We start from the raw sequence: 23,225 nt of genomic DNA, 5'->3' as shown, positions 1-23,225 counted from the left end.
AAATACATTAAGACAGAAAATATTATATTGAACTTGGCCCGGGCTTAAAGAAATCAGATAGTTTGGCTTGTTTCACTTTTCTTGCATTAAGAATATAAACCTCCTTTAGCAAACTTGGTAATGCATTCAAAGCATTTTCACTACAACTTTTCGCACTGATGTAACCCCTACACACTTCAATTGCACTTAACACTTCACTCAGTTCAGGTGTCAAGATTCAAGGCGTTATCTCCGTCTCCAATGTCACTATCGCTTGTAGCCGGAGGGGTACTTTCTTTTTTTGGATTTTTTTTTTGAAAAGTGCGCAATTTTTTGCATTTTATAATGCGGGTTTATTGACAGCTTTATCTAATCGGATTGGAGATGTAGCGTTACTTAGGGTTTAAAGTTAAGCCTGTAAATAATGGGTATCATTGGATAAATCCAGCCATAATTGCATCACTCAGGTTGTTGGCATACATCAGCAATAATCTATTCATCTGGTAGTTCTCCACATACAGCCAGATTGTCATCGAAATGCACAAAAGTATCGAATTCTATTTTTTATACACCCACCGGTAGCGTTAGCTCATTACCAGACAAAACTTCGTCCCCATAATCATAATTAGAGGCAGCCTCTTCTCGTAAGACACCAGTTTTGCAGGAACAGTTGCTGATTGTGGAGGATGACACCTGCTTCCAGGCAGCCAGAATAAAGTTCATGGCTTGTAGCAAATTAATGAAGAGAGGTTCATTTCCTGCATCACTCAGTGTTATTAAATGTTGAACCAACATTTTTCTATAATGCACTTTGAAATTTGCAATGATGCCCAAATCAAGCGGTTTTAGAACACTGGTACAGTTAGGAGGGAAAAATTCCATTTGGACATTCTCCAGAACGATTTGAGGTGGATGTACTGCACATCGATCCATAAGATGAAGGATTTTCTTCTGTTTCTTTTTCATTTTAATGTGCAGTTTTTTCAACCACTGTTCCATTGTATTCAACTTCCTTAGGTTTTGTTTTCGAACCCTTAAAACACCTCGGATTCTTCAATTTTCTTATCACAAGTGGAGGAAGTTTGTCAGATCCACCTGCATTGGTGGCGAGAAGTACTGTTACACGAATTTTACTTTTCTTCCCTCCGTGGCATGAGTCACCTTTTTCAGCTAATGTCTTATTAGGAAGGAGATTGTAGAATAGGCCGGTCTCATTACAGTTGTAGATGTTTGGAGGCTGATAATCGCTTACGATACCAGGCAGAACCTCCTCTTTCCAGTGTTGCACCATGATGTCGTCTGCAGATTTTGAGTCACCGCAAATTGTTCTCCCTGTAATTCCATGACGATATTTAAATCCTTGCAACCATCCCGATGAAGCCTTGAAAGCAGAAGTGATACTCATCATTTTAGCTAAATCTATCGCCTTTGCCTTCAGCATGTCTGCACTAATTGGTAGAGCTGCAGCCCGCTTTTGCTGGAACCATGTGAAAAGTGCTTTCTCCAAATCTACGTACCATCCTTCTTGCTGACGGATGTGCTTTGCTGATTTTGAACCCAGTTTTAAGAACTTATCCAAAATAGCGTTTCTTTTACTGATCCAAAATAGCGTTTCTTTTACTGATGACTGTACAAAGCGTGGTATGAGCAATGCCTAAGTCTGAAGCGATTTCAGTTTTTGTTTTGTGTGGATTAGCGTCCACTTCTCGTATAACTTTTCCCTTTTCTGTTCTCCATGGCCAATCAAAAGCAACTGAATGACAAAACTACTGTTCAACAGTAAACACCAGATACCGGCATCATGGACATTTTATTCTCCGTTGTTCCCACGAAAGAAATTCTCATATTCAAACAAATTCACTGTATTTTCTTTTGTTTCCGCACCGATACCGCCCATTTTGCTTACAATTTACCTTAATCTTTGGCAGCGTGTCAAAAACGGGGGCTCGTCTTTGTTAAGGCGCCAGTAAGTAAGGGTCAACAATGTCACTCGGCGAAACTCTCTGTTCTGTTTCAGCACCAAAACCCGATCGCTCTATTTCCGCCTACGCCGACAAAGAGGAAACTTCGTAAATACAGAAGTTTCTTTTTAAAAAGCACATTCTCATTACAATTACGCAAAGCTCAGTTATATTTCACTGGCACTTAATACGTATAACAGCGAATTACGTATAAACGGATTACGTATAAATAAGGTTTAATTAACATGCTTTTAAATTTATATTTTGCCGGGACCTAAAGGAAATTACGTACAAATACGAATTACGTAGAACAGAGTTACGTATAAAGCAGGTTTAACTGTATTTGTTTTGCTCTGTTTCTTTCATCTACGTACAAATCCCTGTCTGCCTCAGCCCTTGTCTGGAGCCATTTCTGATAAGCCTTCTTTTTACGTTTACAAGCTGCTCTCATTTCATCATTCCACCAAGATGTACGCCTTTTCCCATCTTTATACGCAGTTGTTCCTAGGCATTCCCTTGCTGTTTCTACTACAGCGTCCCTGTATGCCACCCATTCTCTTTCTATATCCTGAACCTCCTTACTGTCTACTGTTCGAAACTTCTCACTAATCATATCCATGTACTTCTGTCTAATTTCCTCGTCCTGGAGACTTTCAACCCTTATTCATTTGCAGACAGATTTCACTTTCTCTACCCTAGGCCTAGAGATACTTAGTTCACTACAGATCAGATAGTGGTCTGTATCATCGAAAAATCCCCGAAAAACTTGTACATTCCTAACAAGATATTCTGAATTCGAAGTCAGTTAAGATATAGTCTGTTATGGATCTGGTACCATGGATTATATCACTAGCAAATTCTTGTTGCAAAAATGTAAATGTTTTTAAATGTGTACAAAATCTGTTCCTTAAATGTGGAGTTTTCTATAAAGTGGTATTCATGAAAAGCGGTTTTACGTAACATTGTGCTTAAGGGGATTCTGTGGAGATTTCTGAAAATGTTTGGTATGAACTGAATTTCGTGTAAAGCGAGAATGTTGAAAAAGAGGTTATATTGTAAATTGTAAATACATCAAACCAAATCATATTTCTATGGTAAGAAAGAAATGATCGGGGAATAGGGAACGTGCATGATCCGGGGTTTTAATTAAAAATATGCTAATCTGATTCAAAATTTCATGCAGAATTCAAAAATGTGATCAGAATGTACAAATAATAAATCCAAACATGATAAAAATCTAAATGTTACAAGATATTAGAATCATTCCATATTGACGGTTTTCACTTTACAATGGCGAAAAATGAAAGTATCCTCCTATTCAATACATCATATATTCCGTCATTAGACGGAGTAAACAAGTTCAGACATGTTTCGGCTCGTTTGAGCCATCTTCAGTGAAAAAATTAGGGGGGTTGGAATAATTATTTACATAATATGAGTTGAAAAAATGCTAAAAAACATAATGAAAGCATAAATGAAAAAACAAACAAAAGAGAGCCTAGACAGAAACAAAATAGCACAAATATACAATATTTACATCAATATGCAGAGCAAAACAACTTATTGCGACAAAATTCAGTGAAACAGGTGTTAATTTGAAATAATAATTGATACTAAAAACTGCGTTAACCTAAGAAACAAGGGAATGAGAAAACAAATGATGCAGATGGAAATGAATAAAGGTAGCACATGGTGGGGTTGTGGACCTCATAGTTTACAGATTATTAGTTTATAAAAACGACAAAACAGTTTGAAATCGCTGTCAAAATCCTAGTGGAAACCCATCACATCAAAATGGTCAGGAGGAGAGCGGGAGCAAACATTTTGAGAGAAACCAAGCCTGAATTAACCTGCAGGCGAAAAGCCTGTGATAAGGAGAAAAAACACCTTAAATTTAAGGCTTCAGAAATAGCAGCATTCTTAATATCTTCTCAATCTAGCGGTCCCTTTCTTCATTATTGTTTCATAATGTTGGCTGGTGTTTTGCCTTATTATAGAGGGGTCGGAAGGGCCGCATATAAAAATATGAGAAGCTGTGTTAGGTAGAAGACAGATGCATAGTAAATTGCAGTAATCTAGTGGAAACCGTCAATGAAGTTCTAATCTGTAATGGAAAAAATGAGGTTGTATGAGAAACATGGGTTGATAAGTAAAAAGTGTGGAATGGTTGTGAAGAAAGCTTAAACTTACGGTGTGCAGTAGGTGGTTGTCCTCTCTAGTGGCCTGGCTTTCTCAAAGTAACGGTCTCGTTCGCGTGATCGAGTCTATTGTTGGTTCGGCTGTGTCTGCTAGGATGGAAGGAGCGGAGGGGGAAGGGGAGGTACAGGGCTGGTTTGAGGAAGGGAGGGGTGTTGAGTTGGAGAGATGGAGGTGGGTTTGTTTGGCAAATATAAAGAATGAATGTTTCAAGAGGATGTTAGTTTACACGCTGACTTCTAAAGCTCGAATGGTGTGGCCTTCTTAAAGTGACGGTCTCGGTCGCGTGATCGAGTCTATTGTTGGTTGGCTGTGTTTGTTAGGTTGGAAGGAGCGGAGGGGGAAGGGGGGTGCAGGGCTGGTTTGAGGAAGGGAGGGGATGTTGAGTTGGAGAGATGGAGGTGGATTTGTTTGGCAAATATAAGGAATGAATGTTTCAAGAGGATGTTAGTTTACTCGCTGACTTCTAAAACTCGAATGGTGTGGCCTTCTTAAAGTGACGGTCTCGGTCGCGTGATCGAGTTTATTGTTGGTTGGCTCATGGACAAAAGTGACTATGTTAATAAAGCACACACGTTTTTTACAGACAACAACTTCATAACCTCTAAAAAAGATCCAACTAATAAAATACAAAGAGACCTAAAAACCATCATCAAGAACATTTCATTTCTGTTTAATGACCTTGAAAAATCCAAAATGATTATCATGAATCCGAAACTTCCCACAGCCAAAGCGCTACCCAAGATCCATAAAACAGACATCCCCATAAGACCCATTATCAATTTCAGAAACAGTCCGACCTATGAAGTATCTCGTTTCATTCACAAATTCCTCAAGTCACACTATCGTTTTCAAGCCAACACATCAGTAAAGAACTCCTTAGAATTCTGCAATAAGATCAAACACTTTAATTTATCCAAACACCACACTCTTCATTCTTTTGATATTACTAACATGTACGCTAATGTTCCCGTTAACAGCACCGTACAATTGATCAAAAACAATCTCTCCAAATTCAGCAATTTAAGTATAGGCGAAATAGATGAATTTATTCGAATTCTGGAATTTACTTTGAACAACAATTTCTTCACTTTCAATAATGTCATTTACCAACAGATAGGTCTTCCCATGGGGTCACCAGCTTCAGGAATCCTTGCAGACATCTACATTGATCATTTAGAACATTCTCACATCATTGGCAAGATCAATGGCATTCAACACTGGACACGCTTTGTAGATGACACCTTTGTTATTTTAGACTCCCACGTTACCAACAGCAACACAGTACTTGGATTTCTCAACTCTATTGACCCACATATAAAATTCACCATAGAGTCAGAAAACAATAAAGCCCTTAATTACCTGGACTTAACCATTATGCGCAACAGCAACAACACTTTATCCTTCAATATATACAGGAAACCCACCCACACCATCAATACCATCCATCAGACCTCTGTGCACCCAGACATACATAAAAAAGCAGCTTACAATAGCATGGTCCTCAGAGCATTAACTATCCCTTTATCTCGCAAGAATTTCAAAAAAGAAATTAATACCATCTACAACATTGCAGAACACAATGGTTACAATAGAACCTTCATCAGCAGAATCATCAATAGATACAAAAGCAGACCCAAGACTACCCTAGTAAAAGATTCTGCTCCAAAAGAAAAATTTTCCACATTCACTTTCAATAATAGTAGCATTTACCAAATTTCTAATATTTTCAAGAAACACAGCATCAAAATAGCTTACAGAACCTCCCACACCAACTCCAAACTCATTTTCAATCCACACACTGTCAACAATAACAATAGCAACATCAACAACAAATATTTGAACTCCGGAGTTTACAAATTAAAGTGCCAATCCTGTAATTCCAGCTACATAGGTCAAACAGGCCACAATTTTGTCATAAGATATGCCGAACATCGCAACGCTCTCAAATATAATCGTTTTTCAGCTATGAGCGAACACCATAAAACATCCAGCCACGAATACACTTCAATAGACAAAGACCTGAAGATCTTGCAATATGAGCAAAAAGGCACCTTGCTCAACATTCTCGAGAGCATCCACATCGATTTAGATCAGTTTATGAACCCCACTCACAATTTAAATGAAGTCAGCGAGAAAAAGAACATTCTAGTTGAAACATTCATTCCATACATTTGTCAGAATTTCCATAACACAAACAAACCCCACCTCCATCTCCCCGACTCACCACCACTCCCCCCCCTCCTCACACCACCCCTCCCCCTCCGCTCCTTCCAACCTAGCAAACACAGCCAACCAACAATAAACTCGATCACGCGACCGAGACCGTCACTTTAAGAAGGCCACACCATTCGAGTTTTAGAAGTCAGCGAGTAAACTAACATCCTCTTGAAACATTCATTCCTTATATTTGCCAAACAAACCCACCTCCATCTCTCCAACTCAACATCCCCTCCCTTCCTCAAACCAGCCCTGCACCCCCCTTCCCCCTCCGCTCCTTCCAACCTAACAAACACAGCCAACCAACAATAGACTCGATCACGCGACCGAGGCCGTCACTTTAAGAAGGCCACACCATTCGAGCTTTAGAAGTCAGCGTGTAAACTAACATCCTCTTGAAACATTCATTCTTTATATTTGCCAAACAAACCCACCTCCATCTCTCCAACTCAACACCCCTCCCTTCCTCAAACCAGCCCTGTACCACCCCTTCCCCCTCCACTCCTTCCATCCTAGCAGGCACAGCCGAACCAACAATAGACTCGATCACGCGAACGAGACCGTTACTTTGAGAAAGCCAGGCCACTAGAGAGGACAACCACCTACTGCACACCGTAAGTTTAAGCTTTCTTCACAACCATTCCACACTTTTTACTTATCAACCCATGTTTCTCATACAACCTCATTTTTTCCATTACAGATTAGAACTTCATTGACTGTTTCCACTAGATTACTGCAATTTACTATGCATCTGTCTTCTACCTAACACAGCTTCTCATATTTTTATATGCGGCCCTTCCGACCCCTCTATAATAAGGCAAAACACCAGCCAACATTATGAAACAATAATGAAGAAAGGGACCGCTAGATTGAGAAGATATTAAGAATGCTGCTATTTCTGAAGCCTTAAATTTAAGGTGTTTTTTCTCCTTATCACAGGCTTTTCGCCTGCAGGTTAATTCAGGCTTGGTTTCTCTCAAAATGTTTGCTCCCGCTCTCCTCCTGACCATTTTGATGTGATGGGTTTCCACTAGGATTTTGACAGCGATTTCAAACTGTTTTGTCGTTTTTATAAACTAATAATCTGTAAACTATGAGGTCCACAACCCCACCATGTGCTACCTTTATTCATTTCCATCTGCATCATTTGTTTTCTCATTCCCTTGTTTCTTAGGTTAACGCAGTTTTTAGTATCAATTATTATTTCAAATTAACACCTGTTTCACTGAATTTTGTCGCAATAAGTTGTTTTGCTCTGCTTATTGATGTAAATATTGTATATTTGTGCTATTTTGTTTCTGTCTAGGCTCTCTTTTGTTTGTTTTTTCATTTATGCTTTCATTATGTTTTTTAGCATTTTTTCAACTCATATTATGTAAATAATTATTCCAACCCCCCTAATTTTTTCACTGAAGATGGCTCAAACGAGCCGAAACATGTCTGAACTTGTTTACTCCGTCTAATGACGGAATATATGATGTATTGAATAGGAGGATACTTTCATTTTTCGCCATTGTAAAGTGAAAAATCTAAATGTACGAAACTGTTACGTGACGCAAGTATGCGATCTCATTGGTCTGACGTCATCGTACAAGTTGACTGAATTAGCAGACGAAATAACACATAGTATGCTGTGAGAAGCAGGATACACTTCGCGTATTTCTACTTTATGTTAGTGTCTGGCATAGTTAAATTCAAGGTCTATACATTGGATAATAATCTGAGTGGTATATTTTAGATTTAAAATGAATCCTGCGCAGACAGTGAGGCAGAAAACTTATAAATGGTATAGAGTTCCGATGTGCAATAGCACATCGCATACCATCCCAAACAAATTGTTTATAAATGTTCCAAAGACGCTAAAACTAGGGAGAAATGGATTTTGGCGAGCTGGAGAAATGCTGGTGATATCGAAAAAGTCTACAGTTTATTTTTTTGAAGATTTTAACGTAAGATGAATTTGTTTGAATTTTCAATCACGTTTCCATGTCAGCTGTTCTAGTGGTAAAACTTTAAATTTTAATGTATAATGCTTTATTTAAATGCTTCAATTACTTCTTGGAATATGAAAGTAATAAACAGTGCATTAATTAATGCTGATTATTAAAGTATTCTCCAAACCTAACCTATGTTTTGGGTGATCCATGTCAAGATAATAAATCAAAGGGGTTATGAACCATTTTGACAGCTCTAATTCTACCAATTTATCTTGGTATGCGACAGTTATTTATGTCTTTATTGAAGAGTTAATTTGTAAAGAAATTTAGGCTATATCTAAATACTCTATAATATAACAAAATATAGGCGTGTACATCATGAAAGGAAACAACGTGAATGTATAACTCTACACAAAAGCAATGCTTGTCTGTTGGGGTCTCATAAGTTACCAATGCTCAATTATAATAATTATCATAATATTAATGAAATAAATAACATAATTGCACACAGGTGAAACTAGTGATGTTGGTGTTTAAAATATTATCCAACTTAGCTTAAGTTTTAGGTTATACAAGCCAAGTCAATAAAAAGTCAATAAAATTTGATGCCCGCCCGGCCATCAGATAACACAGTGGCCTCCACGGTATGCACTAGCCTTGCGTCTTGGGTGGTGTGCTGGGTCCCAGCTGATGAGCCTAGCTTAGCGCACGAGGGCGAAACGCAGGCAACCGGGAATGAGTTGGCTGGAGGATTTATAATGTCCAATGACGGACCATTGTATTGGTGTTGTAAATTTACTCATTCGGGACAAATATTTTAAGTTCCCTTTGGGAATCAACATCTGTGTTACATAATGCTTCTCCGGCTTTTATCATATGAGGTGCGGCATCACTAATAAAAGTTAACACTTTATTATACTTAACGCCCTGTGGCCAGAGGATACCTATAGCCTCACTGAACAGTTTTGCTATAGTTTTGTTATCGCACTTTTCTAGGACATCACAGTGTAACATAATCCGTTTACAATAATCTTCGCTTAACAAACCAATGAATACGTTGCCTATTAGCCTGCCTTCTTTGTCTGTGGTCTCATCAGTGGAAACCTAAATTGGACCGTCTTTAATCTCTTGCCTTATCTTCCGAACAGTTTCATCGTATATGGCTGAACAGTACGTTTATCTGAACGTTGACTCATCCGGGATGGATCGTTTAGTATATTTCATACTGATTATTCAGTTTGAAGAGAGATGAGATGAAAGTACGGCAAAGATCGGTGTTGAACTCGGACGCTACACTGGAAGTTGGTGGTTGTGTCAGAAACAACTGTCTCTGCTTGGAATCTCGTTGATTGTTAGTCTGGTGTTTACTGGTTGAAACGTGCTGTTGCACAAGGAACCTTTCAGTAGATGTCACTGTACAATGACACTAATAAAATAATATCTTACTTGATAAACTTTCTTCTTTAAATTCTGATACGTAACTTTTCACTTTTAAACTGGCTGACTGAGCTACTTTAGGCATATTGTAACAACGTTAATGTCTTCAATGAATATCAATATAGAACTGCACACACTGAACGTACAAGAACACTATGATCCGTCTCACTGCTAATTCAAACTGTGAATGACTGGTAGTGAACTAGATGGAGTTATGAAGTAATCAAAAGGAATTCCCGAATTACGAACTAATCCGGAAACCACTAGCACATCATCGATGAATGAGATTTCCCTAGTTACGAAATTATGGCACAGACACAGTTGATGTTATGTAATGCAGCTTATCAGTGCTGTAAGTGTGATTCAGATGGTCACGGTACTGACCGGCTGATCTCAACTACTTCTGGGCTCAACCTCTCTCTTTCTTCGCACGGCTTATCAGCTTATTTTATCAGCCCAGACGTGGACAGGCATGATAATGACCTGCACACCAGTTAAAATATGAATTTTTCGAATATAGATTTTTAATTTATTGCCCCATTATTGAGAGGACTGCTAATTTAATATAATTTAATACTTTTTAGCCGAAATATGGACTATATTGAATTTAATGACGAAGAATATGGAACATATGTGCTAAACTCCAAAATATGGAAAAATATGGAAAATACTCAATTTTTCAGCTCCACACGTCATGATTCGTAAAGATAATGCAACATATAATTAATTTTAGCTTCCTAAAGAGATACGTATTTACATATAAATCCGTTCTCTGGTAATCGGTATAGATATGCCAATGAGCTAGTTGCTACAGCCAGTTATTCAAGTAAAATAAGTTCCTCATAAATGTGTACTAATTAAAATTTTTGAGGCATTTAACTTGGACTAAACAATGTGTGGATTTTGAATAAAAAATATCTTGTATAGCTAAAATCTAATGATATGACACTGTATCACAGGTTATTATATCCCTAAAAGTTCAGTAATAAACTACACTTGCAGTGTAATGAGACCGCCAATACCATGGATTAAAACATGTGTAACATCTGTAATGAGAAAAGGATTTATGAGTGAATGAAAAACAGATGAAAAAATAATGTAAGAAAAGAAAACTCATTTTCTTACTTGTAAATAAAAGTTGTCGTCTCGAATGGAAATGACCTTGTCAGTCTCAAGTCACATTGACAACTAAGCTCACTACACTGCTTAGCACAGTGTTTTCATTCAGTCAGCAAGTTTTATTTGACAATCAAGAATGACCCATCGGACGAGAGGTCTTTGTACCTCAATATGTTTTTAATTCATTAATCATGATCACTGTCATTTCACTTCATCAAGATTTTTGATTTGTTTGTGTTATGTAATAATTGTTCTGCTACTGAAGATGGCCTTGAGAATAGGCCGAAACATGTATAGACTTAGTTTCATCTAACAGATGAGTTGATTTGTATTGATAAGGAAGATTTTATAAATACTTTCATTTGTAAAGTGATAACTGTCAATATGGAATGAGATTTATAACTTGCAATGGTAATGCCATCCAGGCTAGTAAGAAAGCAAACCTATATTGTAATTTGAAGATAAAGGTTGCCAAATTAGGTAAAGATTTATGTTTTTTTTAAAAATTCCTAACCAATGACGTCACACCTAATTTTTTAAAATTTGCTAAGAAAACTCGTAGAGACACGGCTAAAACCCGCGTGACCCAACGGAAAACGGGTAAGATTTGGATAAGAGAGGAAATTAAATTCCTTCAAAAGAAAAAAGCTCTTCTTAACAATAGTCTTTACGACACTCATTTGGAAGTTTCGACCTAATTATGTTCTCTCGAATGGACGTCTTTTCAAGCTCATGTCACCGATAGACTCGATAAGGTTTTACTGAAAAACAAAGCACTCTTGATAAGAAGTGGAATAACTTAATAAAAGCTTCACACAATATCACAAACACGCAAATAACGCTGAATGTAATGTTTTTCACCCGCCGGTAGTGAACCTCAGTCAAGTTCCCCTTGATTCTAAGGACGTAAAGATATTGAATAAGGGACCAAAACATAACTGGGATATGTCCTCCAACCACGATGATTTAATCATTACGTTGGCTGAGTCCGAATTAGCGGTTAATAGGTTGCCTACTAGTGATGGGACATTCGATTCATTTTATTCCGTTCACGTTACTGAATCGATAGAGTGATCCGATTCACGGCACATTAGTCACTGCTCCTACTGCATCTGTGTAGTATGTACTGGTAAGAGAGCAGCAACAGCATTCATTGTTCGCGGTTGCGATCTGGTATTCATACTATGAACTCCTTTCTTGGAAATAAATGCTAGTCACTCTAATACATCAAGGTTTCCGGTGACGCAGGATGGGAAAGGTCTGGGATTAGGAAAGTAGCAGCCATGGCCTTAATTAAGATAGAGTCTCAGGATTTCCTGGTTTAAAAATGGGGAAACTATGGAAAACCATCTTAACGGCTACCGACGGTGGGATTCAAACCCACCATCCCCCGAATGCAAGCGCACAGCTACGCGATACTAACCGCACGTCCAACTCGCTCAGTCATTTTTGAAAATATGTATTTTTCTATCAGCTGAGGATTTTTTAAATCGTCATATTTTGTATAGTCTACCCGAGATGTACAGTAGCCCGTTGGTTTTCTGATTCAACATACTGTTGGTTAAGTTATTACCGAGCTCGATAGCTGCAGTCGCTTAAGTGCGGCCAGTATCCAGTATTCGGGAGATAGTAGGTTCGAACCCCACTGTCGGCAGCCCTGAAAATGGTTTTCTGTAGTTTCCCATTTTGACACCAGGCAAATGTTGGGGCTATGCCTTAATTAAGGCCACAGCCGCTTCCTTCCCACTCCTAGCACTTCCCTGTCCTATCATCGCCATAAGATCTGTGTCGGTGCGACGTAAAGCAACCAGCAGAGGTTAAGTTATTGCGTCAGTCGGCTCACTTACTGTCCACATGTTATTGAAGTCTTGTGCAACGATGTGACATATGAACTGAGAGAATACTGAGCCGTTCTTTCCAATATAAAACGGGTACTTTTGAGTGGTCATGAACATGACCCATAGTCGTAGGGCAGGCTAGAGTCGAGTTTAATTAATTGAAGGGCTCGGTGGAATATAGTCATAAGCCACCATTTTGTGTTTTTTGAGATGTTCATGCCATTGTATTCTTTAAATTTCCTTCTTTAATATCACACTAAGAAGTTTCTTGTATTTATAAAAGATGGCTGCATATGCTAGGTGGAAGTTCTTTACTTTGCCATCTAGTGACAATTTCAGAACTAACACAGTCATAAGCCACACCAAAATTGCGTCGAAATCAAGAGTGAATGAGTATTTATCTCCTGTTCAGAGGACTTTTGAGAATAAAGAAGCTGAAAGTGAAGAGTCAGATCCATTTGATACAGATTGTGATGATTCTTGGCACCCATCAAGCAACAGTTTCAGCTCTAATGACAACTTGGTAAGAGTATAGACAAATTTTATTATGGATAACCTCTAGTTTGTGGCTTGTGACTGTATTTTACTCATTTTACTTACTTTACAAATAACTCGTATCTTATGAAAATGCATGAACAATAGCGTTAGATTTGATAACCATAGAATAATAATTTAGTAGAACTATTAATATTAACAATAATATTTACATAGAATATCATGTGAAAGCAATTAGCAGTTAAATATCTGTTGATGTAGTTTATAACTATGTTCATCTGAAATTGTCTGAATTTGTTACTCCTAATTTTAGAGCTTGAAGTTAGTAGGATGCCTGAGGAATCACAAATAGTATATACCCCAGATGAATGGGTGGATGTTGTGAAGTCAGCAAGTCCAAAAAACTTCATTGTGACAAAAATGAAAAGAGATGACTTCAAAACTTTAGATGATCTCAAGTCATTGCTATCAATACCCACTAAATTCACAACTAGAGATTCAGTTCACTTCAGTGAAGCTACACAATTTCAATTGCATTTCAAAGACCCTTTTCAGCTAGGTAGGGGCTGCCTGGCCGAGGCGGTAAAGGCATGCTGGGTTCGCCGGGACGGATGTGGGTTTGATTCCCCGTCAGGAAGTCGTAAAATTTAAGAAACGAGATTTCCACTTCCGGAGGTACATATGGCCCTGAGGTTCACTCAGCCTACACCAAAAATGAGTACCAGGTTAATTCCTGGGGGCAAAGGCGGCTGGGCGTAGAGCCAACCACTCTACCCCATCACGTGGCGAGGTTAACAATGGTGGAAGCCTTTACCTTCCACTCCTACAAGGGCCTTCATGCCCTGTACGGAGGTGACTTTGCGTTGCTTTTCAGCTAGGTGTTAAGCATTGTTATACTACATTAGGGCCAGTTCATTATGCTGACATTCGCACCAAGAAGAAAGGAAGATTTGTGGAACATTATCCATTTCAGCTCAGAGTAAAAAACAGAAATCAACTCCCTGTCAACCAGAAGAAATTTACTGATGTCATGTCTCTCATGGCATTCATTCCTGTAGCCAGTCAACTCATCCTCATGTCCTTTACAGGATATAATGTTGAAGATGATGTGGAAGAATTCCCTTGAGATACACATTATTTTTCTTTAAAGTATGTGCATTCATTCTCAATTATTGTGTTTTCTTAAATTAAGTTTGTTCATTCTCAAATATTGTGTCTTTATAATTAAGTGTAGGCATATTAATTCTCTAATATTGTGCTATTCTTGATAAATAAAAATTCATTCGCCCTCAAGTACTTAAATTTCTTTCCGGGAAATAGTCATAAGCCCATGTTAGTTACCTCACTTATCAAAAATGCTCTTCAAATCATATACTAGGGCAAAGTGTTGTTTCACTGTCTCTCATATGTTTTATAGCACATACAGGTGTTCATTTATACAAGGAAAGTTATTAAAAATGTCATTTACTCAGAACTATGTTATTGTGGCTTATGACTATATTCCACCGAGCCCTTCAATTGTCATATAAGTTATAATACTAAGATTCATTAAACTAATAAATCGTATAACCTAATAGCCTACCTACTTACTAGCTACTTCAGAATTATGTTTTGACTACCTTTTTAACTCTGCAAATAAATCCATCTATTATTTAAACCTTACAGTAAGAAGAGGACAGTGAATGCAAGTGGGTATTATTTTTAAATGAGCTGAGCTTGAGAGTCCATTATAGCATACAATTCTTTCAGTGTACTATGGCTCACTGTATGTCTCGCTGCAGCGGAAGCTTGGCTCTCCGTCAGTATCCAGTGTGCCGATAAGGAGCCGTGTGTATCTTGTGTCTCACTGAGCTGTGCTCGTTGACGATTCTTTCGGTGTGCTATGGCTCACTGTATGTCTCGCTGCAGCGGAAGCTCGGCTCGCCGTCAACGTCCAGTGTCCGCTGGGAGTAAGCTGAATCGTGTGCCGTTAGCTCGCCAGTCCTGTGAATTGATTCACTGGGACACTTGAATGAATCGATACACTGCTTCGAATCATGCATTCAGTAGCCAACACTATTACCTACAGACGTTCAAGATGAGGTTAGACATGAAATCAAACGAAGTTACTTTCTTTTGATCAGAAACATAATGGTAAACCCAGTAAAGAACAAGTCACCAACATACGCAATCTCAAAAAGAAAATTAAAGATAATGATTTAATAGTAACCAAGGCAGGTAAAGGTAATGCCACTGTAATTAAGAAGAAAAGTCAGTACGTAAATAAAACACTATCCATTTTTACTAACAATAACTATAACGTTGTAAAAAAAATCCCACTTAAAGAATACAAAGAGAACTGAAGGCTTTAATTAAGAACCTTTTATTCTTGTTTAATGACCTAGAAAACTCAAAATTGGTCATCATGAATCCCAAGTTACCTAGGGTGAAAGCGTTACCGAAGATTCACAAGGCGGATGTCCCCATAAGGCCCGTTATTAACTTCAGAAGTAGTCCAACGTACAAAATATCCCAATATATTCACAATTTTCTTAAAACATATTATTTCTTTCAAGCTAACATGTCAGTTAAAAATTCAGTGGAATTCTGCAATAGAATAGAAGAACTTACTTTACCAAAACATTACACCCTTCACTCCTTTGACATAGTCAATATGTACACGAATGTACCAGTCAATAAAACCATCGAAATTGCAAAAAACAATCTTTTCAAATTCAGTAAATTGACTGTAGGGGTGATAGATGAGTTTGTTCAGATCCTCAAGATTACATTATATAATAGTTTCTTCACTCTTAATAACATCATATACCAACAGAAAGGTCTTCCTGTGGGGTCGCCGGCCTTGGGAATCCTCGGTTTCCTTGAATACAGTCATATTATAGGCAAAATTAATGGTATCAAACATTGGACTCACTACGTTGGTGATACTTTTATTATCCTGGATTCTCATACTACTGATAGCAACACAGTTCTTCAATTACTTAATAACCTGGATCCGCACATAAAGTTTATGATAGAATCCGAGAACAATAATTCCTTTAATTATCTCGATTTAACTATTACTCGCAATCAGAATAAAATTCGTTCTTTTAATAATTACAGGAAGCCCACTAACACAATAAACACAATCCACCAGACTTCTCTACACCCAAGGACGCAGAAGGAGACGGCTTATAATAGTATGATTTTCAGAGCTCTTAATTTTTCCTTTATCCCGTAAGAAATTTAGAAAGGAAATCAACACCATTTATACAATAGCCGTAGGTAATGGTTTCAGTAAAGCTTTTGTGAACAAAATTATTAATAAATTTAAAAGTAAACCCAAGACCACCTTAGAAAAAGAACCTTCCCCTAAAGAGAAATTCACCACATTTACCTTTAATAATAATAATAATAATAATAATAATAATAATAATAATATGCAGTATATCCTATTTCAAACATCTTTAAAAAAACACAAGTTAAAAGTAGCTTTTCACACCAATGCAAAAACATCTTTTAATACTCATACTGTCAGTAGCAACAAAAAATGTTCAGACTCTGGAATATACAAATTTAAATGCCAATCATGTCTTTCAACGTATCTTGGGTAAACAGGCCACAGCTTCAATATAAGATGCTTCGAACACCTCAGTGCCCTAAAGTACAACCGCTACTCAGCCATGAGCGAACAGTGTAGAGAGAAAAATCATAAATACACACAAAAAAAAAAAACCAAGATTTTAAGATCTTACATTATGAACAGAAAGGTCCCTTACTTAGTATACTAGAGAATATTTATATAGATATGGACCAATATAACAATCCTGGGCACAACTTGAATGAAATCAATGAAAAGAAAAATATAAAATATGAAACCTTTGTCCCGCTTATCTGTGAACAATTTATTTATAAAAATGAATTTCACTACCAACATTCTAGAACAAAACCCGCCCTTCCTTCAACACCCTCTTCCCGTGACTCACCTCGTCCCTCCTCCTTCGCCCCTCCCTCTCCATTCCCCCACCCAACTGCATTGGCACAGATACACGGTAAGCCACACACAAGCTTAGTTGTCAATGTGACTTGAGACTGACAAGGTCATTTCCATTCGAGACGACAACTTTTATTTACAAGTAAGTTAAATGAGTTTTCTTTTCTTACATTTACTTTTTAACTTTTTTTTCATCCACTCATAATTCCTTTTCTCATTACAGATGTTAAACACGTTTTAATCCAGGGTATTGACAGTCTCACTACACTGCTTAGCACTGTGTTTTCATTTTAACTGTCAGCAAGTTTTGACAATCAAGAATGACCGACCCATCAGACGAGAGGACTTTGTACCTCAATATGATTGTAATTCATTAATTATGATCACTGTCATTTCACTTTATCAAGATTTTTAATTTGTTTGTGCTATGTAACAATTGTTCTGCTGCTGAAAGTGACCTTAAGAATAGGCCAAAACATGTATAGACTTTGTTTCGTCTAACAGATGAGTTGATTTGTATTGATAAGGAGGATTTTATAAATACTTTTATTTGTAAAGTGACACCGTCAATACGGAATGAGATTTATAACTTGCAGGGGCTTCATTAGGTCTACTGCCAGAGCACAGTTCACCATAAAGAATTTGGCGGGGAAGCCTGGTATCACCCATGCGGTGAACATGGTCTAACCATCTCAGTTGATGAGTGATGATTGTTGCCTCAATGCTATTTAGCTGCGCTTTGTCGTGAATTGCCATGTTGGTCACATAGTCCTGCCACTTAATATTCAAGATGAATCTAATTTTTTGTTGGTGGAATCACTCAAGTTTTTTGATATCACGGCGACAGTGTCTCCAAGTTTCACAGCCATACAGCAGCGTGGACATGACAACAGCTTTTGTGCACCATGAGTTTGGTATGCAGTTTTAGGTAATTATTCATTAAGACTCTGTGCATTAACCGTCTGAATGCTGCATGAGCAGCCCCAGTTTTTTTAAAATTTTACACAGTACACACATGATTAACATAATAAATTCTGTGATTCTGTAGTTTACGATCTCAAATGCAACAACTGTGAGGCTACATACATTGGTCAGACGGGCAGAAGTTTTACGACATGTTATTTGGAATACATCAGTGCAATAAAGCATAATCGATTTTCTGCTATGAGACAACACATCTATGACGTCAGCCATAATTTTAGTTGCATTGAACAGGATATGAACATCCTAAATGTCATGAACAAAGATGTTCTACTCAACCAACATTCTAGAAAATGGTTTCATTCATCTGGAACAACATTTTAACCCAAATTTCAATCTAAATGAAATCTCTCAAAAACCGAACATTTTATTTGATGCAATTATCCTTGTATACATCAAATATAAAAACCTAGAAAGAATAGAAATTCAAACTCTCGTACCAACCTTCCTCCACCCATCCGTTCCCTTCCTGCTTCCCCGTACCTACACCTCCTCTAGCCCTCACTCCTAGTAATTGATTCTCTTTATTTTCCTTCTCTTTTGGACATCTACCAACATACTTAATCCATATTGACAAGTACCTGCTTTTATTTTTTACCGGACCACTTGTCCAGAGATCTAAGTTATAAATGTTCCCCTCAGCCAGCTTAATAAGTTCGTAAAACGCCATATCCATCTACTCGTAAGAGAATCAGACTTGTAATAATAATCATATGGCCTCAGCTACCGTATGCAGACATTTAGATTTGATGCCATCTGGCTGTCTGCTCGTCAATTTCGACGTTCCGTTTTACTCTAGGCCCACTAGATCCAGACCGAGTAAACCGGATCTCTCTTGGGCGTCTATGGCTGAGATTTAATGAATTTTGTTGGGTAAATACCAAATGTATCACCAGAGATCTTCTACATGCTGACATCGTACGACATGGAGTATCGAATGGCCTTTTTTCCGCCCTTCAAAAATCCGACTACCTCTGCCGGGTTTGAACCCGCTATCTTGGGATCCGGAGGCTGACACTCTACCATGGATCCACAGAGGCAGCTAATCAGACTTGTCATAAATATGCCATATCTTGACATTTGTGCCAATCAGTTGGACAGAGTTACTACATTCATATAAGAACCCAGAATACAAATGGATGGACAATGTTTTATTACATACTTATAATTGACAATAAAGATTCAAGTTTTTAAAGTGTTTTTCTCACCATTTTTTTTAGGTGTATTGTGCTTCAGTGTTTATTTTTAATATTTTACCAATTACGGTTTTAATGTAATGGCTGTGGGATGACCTTGCAATCAGTCGAAACTAGTCCAAATGAATGTTCTAGGAAAATAAAGTATATCATTTTTTATGTACACTGACTGACAGAGCAAATGCAACACCAAGAAGGAGTGGTCAGAACTTTATGCCAATTGCAGGGTAGACTGACGTCACTGAGGTATGCTCATGATGTGAAATGCGCCGCTGTGCTGCGCACGTAGCGAACGATAAATGGGACACGGCGTTGGCAAATGGCCCACTTCGTACCGTGATTTCTCAGCCGACATTCATTGTAGAACGTGTTGTCGTGTGCCACAGGACATGTGTATAGCTAAGAATGCCAGGCCGCCGTCAGCGGAGGCATTTCCAGCAGACAGACGACTTTACGAGGGGTATGGTGATCGGGCTGAGAAGGGCAGGTTGGTCGCTTCGTCAAATCGCAGCCGATAACCATAGGGATGTGTCCACGGTGCAGTGCCTGTGGCGAAGATGGTTGGCGCAGGGACATGTGGCACGTGCGAGGGGTCCAGGTGCAGCCCGAGTGACGTCAGCACGCGAGGATCGGCGCATCCGCCGCCAAGCGGTGGCAGCCCCGCACGCCACGTCAACCGCCATTCTTCAGCATGTGCAAGACACCCTGGCTGTTCCAATATCGACCAGAACAATTTCCCGTCGATTGGTTGAAGGAGGCCTGCACTCCCGGCGTCCGCTCAGAAGACTATCATTGACTCCACAGCATAGACGTGCACGCCTGGCATGGTGCCGGGCTAGAGCGACTTGGATGAGGGAATGGCGGAACGTCGTGTTCTCCGATGAGTCACGCTTCTGTTCTGTCAGTGATAGTCACCGCAGACGAGTGTGAGAAAGGTCAAATCCGGCAGTAACTGTGGAGCGCCCTATCGCTAGACAACGCGGCATCATGGTTTGGGGCGCTATTGCGTATGATTCCACGTCACCTCTAGTGCGTATTCAAGGCACGTTAAATGCCCACCGCTACGTGCAGCATGTGCTGCGGCCGGTGGCACTCCTGTACCTTCAGGGGCTGCCCATTGCTCTGTTTCAGCAGGATAATGCCCGCCCACACACTGCTCGCATCTCCCAACAGGCTCTACGAGGTGTACAGATGCTTCCGTGGCCAGCGTACTCTCCGGATCTCTCACCAATCGAACACGTGTGGGATCTCATTGGACGCCGTTTGCAAACTCTGCCCCAGCCTTGTACGGACGACCAACTGTGGCAAACGGTTGACAGAGAATGGAGAACCATCCCTCAGGACACCATCCGCACTCTTATTGACTCTGTACCTCGACGTGTTTCTGCGTGCATCGCCGCTCGCGGTGGTCCTACAGCCTACTGAGTTGATGCCGTGCGCATTGTGTAACCTGCATATCGGTTTGAAATAAACATCAATTATTCGTCCGTGCCGTCTCTGTTTTTTCCCCAACTTTCATCCCTTTCGAACCACTCCTTCTTGGTGTTGCATTTGCTCTGTCAGTCAGTGTATATTGAATAGGTATGGAATATTTCTGGCCCACGAATGTGAATTAGTTGGCAATACAGATCAGTATGAAATTTATTACATATGATACGGGACTCTTCAATCTGACGTATTGCCTTGAATGGTTCTTCTACCATTTCACTTACGTTCTGCATAATGTCACTTGTTAATCTTACTTCAGGAGCTTGCATGTTCTCCTCCTAACTTCTACTGTCCATCTTGAAAAGTTTATTCACATAGGCCTTAATCTCATTCTGCCTTAATTGTAATTCGGTCTTATGTTCCATTTAAGTTCATCTTGACAAGATTTAAATTGTGACTTAAGTTCGTCATTGGATTGAAGTCTTCATTTAAGTCATCCTGATTAGCTTTAGGTTTGCTGACTGGATTGATTTCGTGACTCCATTGTATAGGGGTCACCTTAGAGGGTCAGTTATTCTAAGCCACAAACCTGCTATGCGGGCGTAGCAGGGGGAGAGGTGATACTCCCACGTGGCGCGTCCCAGGTGGCGGATAGGGAGGTCCTAACCGGCTTGCCGGCGGACTTGAGGGAAATAAAATTACCTTTTGCGGATCACACACACTACCCCCTGCGGGTGGGGGACGCTCATGCAGAATACACCTGCGGTATCCCCTGCCTGTCGTAAGAGGCGACTAAAAGGGGCGACCAAGGGATGCTGGTGTTAGAACTATGAAACTACTATTGATTAGTACCATCACGCGGGGAACACCATGGGTCGCCTTTACTTACGAGTAGTACCACTATATTTAGTACACAATAGGTTTGTGATTAGTAGTAGCAGAGAGTGGTTCCCCTGTGGTTTTCCAGTACCCGTGATTAGTACCCTTGTGAGAAACACCACGGGTCTGGGCGTTGCCTGTGAGTTGTACCACTATATGAGTGACACCGTGGGTCTGCGTTGCCTGTGATTAGTACCTACTATGTGAGGAACACCACGAGGCCTGTGGGACCGGCACCCGTGCCTAGTACACCTAGGTGAGGAAACTCATCGGTTTGTGTTGGCTATGAGTGGCGCCATTGTGTGAGAAACACCATAGGTCTGCGTTACCTGTATGAAGTACAATACTTGTGATTAGTACCATCTTGTGTGGAACACTGTGAGTCTTCGCTACTTTTGATTAGTACCTCAACATGACAAATAGCATAGTTCTACTTTACTCGCGACATGTACCATTTTGTGGGGCCTTAGACGTGGATTTTGCTCCCCTTTAGACATCAAGCATCCTCGATTCAGGATTCTGCTTTATGAGTGGTCCCTTGGTCAGTAATAAATTATATATGATTTTTTTTTGAGTTGAATCCACTAATTTTTTTGTTTGCTCATTTTTTGTTGTTGTTTTTTTTTTGCTTCATGTCCATCCATTCGTTCTTCATGACGATTTTTTTTCTTTTGGTCGTGGATGATTTTGAATTTTTTGTTGTCATTTCATTTCGTACCATTAGGGGCCGATGACTTCGATGTTAGGCCCCTTTAAACAACAAGCATCATCATCATCAATTATTCTAGAAATTTCCTAATACTATACATACATTCAGATCATTCTGGGTGCATTCTTCATTATTAATCAGCTTCCAGATTCTTCTAGGAGCTTCTGACATTGGTTGTAATGGTTTATATCAGAGTCCTTAAAGCTAAAATTAGTACAAAGAGAGCTAAAATTAGTACAAAGAGAGGTAGTGTGTTTTACTGTCCACTAAATTTATTAAACTACTATTGACAGTTATTTACAAATTCACTCGCGTTTGAATTTTCCAATTCACCTCTTCATTGACCAACACGATCACACTGTGCAACAGTGTGTCGAACTCCTGTTCTCAAACATGGCTACAGCACAGGCTGTTCTAGAATAGTTTACTTCACAGCTTGTCAATTGCCTCATAACCTAGACAGTCTTGATTTACTACACAGTACTTGCGACTCTCTCATCACTCACTTGCGATTGCTACATTGACTCACTCAGGACCGTCTCACTTGAGACTGACTGTATTGCAGGATTCACTGTTTGTATAGAAGATTCTCGTTTCAACTGCAGATCATTCCGAGTCCATTCTTCGTTGTTAACTTACAGATTCTTCTGGAAGCTTCCTTATTGTGAGCCTTAACAATTTGCCACTGTTACTGTTTTGCTTACTGCCGGCCTTGTCCACATTGTTACTGGCATTATCGCTTCTTGCTGGCATTATTGGCTCCCTCCAGCTCCTCTGCATAAGGTCCTTGTTACAGTATGACACTTATTGTATAACATTATTTGGTACTCAGGTTAAAGTTGGGCCCACGAGAGTTGAAGTCTGACGTTTGAGCGGC

At 39.2% G+C, this 23,225-nt stretch overlaps 1 protein-coding gene across 5 annotated transcripts in view; it reads left to right on the top strand.

Annotated features, from left to right (window-relative positions):
- The window catches only part of fmt (phosphatase 6 regulatory subunit 1-like protein fmt), a 516,745-nt gene that overhangs the window by 97,988 nt on the left and 395,532 nt on the right, over nt 1–23,225 (top strand). The gene's annotated exons all lie outside the window — the stretch shown is intronic.

The sequence above is a fragment of the Anabrus simplex genome, chromosome 4, assembly GCF_040414725.1.
Source record: "Anabrus simplex isolate iqAnaSimp1 chromosome 4, ASM4041472v1, whole genome shotgun sequence".
In the NCBI taxonomy this organism is placed as follows: domain Eukaryota; kingdom Metazoa; phylum Arthropoda; class Insecta; order Orthoptera; family Tettigoniidae; genus Anabrus; species Anabrus simplex.
This window is presented reverse-complemented; position numbering and strand designations above follow the sequence as displayed.